This window comes from Wasmannia auropunctata, unplaced genomic scaffold (assembly GCF_000956235.1).
Source record: "Wasmannia auropunctata unplaced genomic scaffold, wasmannia.A_1.0 LD336060.1, whole genome shotgun sequence".
NCBI lineage: Eukaryota > Metazoa > Arthropoda > Insecta > Hymenoptera > Formicidae > Wasmannia > Wasmannia auropunctata.
Genome location: NW_012026830.1, coordinates 2,528,041 through 2,529,794, shown reverse-complemented (window position 1 = coordinate 2,529,794; position 1,754 = coordinate 2,528,041).

Here is a 1,754-nt window from a genome sequence, read left to right as displayed (position 1 = left end):
TTAAACTGTTGAAGTGGCCTGCGCAGTCACCAGATTTGAACCCAATAGAAAATTTGTGGTTCGAGTTAAAGAAAAAGATACGTAATAATAATATCACCTCAATAGCCAGTCTCAAGGTTGCCTTAAAAGAAGAATGGAACGCAATAACCCCGGAAGAGTGTCGACGATTGGTAGCCAGTATGCCAAAAAGAGTGGCTGCCGTAATAAAGGCTAAAGGAGAATCAACTAAATATTAATAAATTATATAAAAGAAAGTTGTTGGAATAAAATAATGTGTTATTTCTTCCAAAAATAAATGTCACTTTGAAAAAACTTAATTTTAATAAGGTGCCTTATAATTTTGGCCAAGGCTGTACTTATATATGGCTTGCACACACAGTTAAATTTATTAAATAAAAAGAAAAGTTATAAAAGTAATTTCTACAAATATTTTAATTTCTCTTAGCTATTCTTTTTTGAAGTGTAATCAATTATGTACAACGTTCCAATTTATCTAAAAAAAAATTATATCAAAAGCAATAATAACATATAATTGTAATTATGTGATAAATTTTTTTTTTTTTAATTTCATAACGTATTTCACATATGTTATTTTATGTTTGGTTTTAAACGAAACTAACGCGGATCTTAACAAACTGTTTTCGCTATCAAATACGTTATAAAATATTGTTTGAAGTACATTTGTTTAAAGTATATCATTGTTTTGTCAGATTCATAAGATTTATTATTATGGAATAAAGAAACGACTCCTCAACGCCAGTTCTTTTGTGCATTCCGAATTCAGCCATGTAAGCCAAATCTTTCCTGTATCTGCGAGTTTTAATACTCTCTTCAGGCGTTTCCGTAAAAAAACGCCAGTCGATCGTTCTCCAATCCTCGTACCAATCATCTTGAGGTACCGTAAAATTGAGATCCAACACAGGTGTCCTGGAATGGAAACATTCTGACGTGTGGTTTTAATTCAGAATTGCCTAACTCAAGGAAACTACGTCAATCCCTAAAGCACTGTACCAATTTCCAAATGCTCTCTATACTGCAACCGAGCATTTCGGCATACACTCAGGATGTATTTTGTGCTCGGTACTTGTCTATTATTATCGCCCAATCGACTAAGACTGAACCCGATTGCGCTATCACTTTTGAAACCATCTCCCGAGTTCTACAAGACAAAATATACGTTTAACACAAATGATATATAAAATATACATAAAAATAAAATATATACAAATCAGCGCGCAGTGTGTATAAACATACATTTTGATATTCTAACAATTATTTTGACTTTCCCACAAAATTATTTTGATTATTGAACAAAAATTATTTTCAGATCTGGATCCAACAAAATTGTTCTTTCAGTGCTTGTTTTCATTTAATTTAAGTTTTCGTTTTGATTTATCTGTGAATTATAAGAATTGCTAGGTATCAAAATATCAAATATATATGAGACAAAATTCATAACGGATAATAAGGCGTTAACAGAAAATTAATTATTACAGGGAATAACATTCAAATCATATCGTGTATATAAATGTATACGGTAAACACAGAAACAGAATATTATTTCTTTTTTGTTAAAAGTAATATTAATGAAGTATACAAGAAGGATAAATTCAACTTGGAAGAAATAATTTTTAAGAAAATAATTTGTAAATAACTCTTTTAAAAAAAATAAAAGATACAAATGTATTATTACAATATATCGGATTTATTATTAATTTATTTTTTATTATATTTTGATGCTGTCTCTTATACAC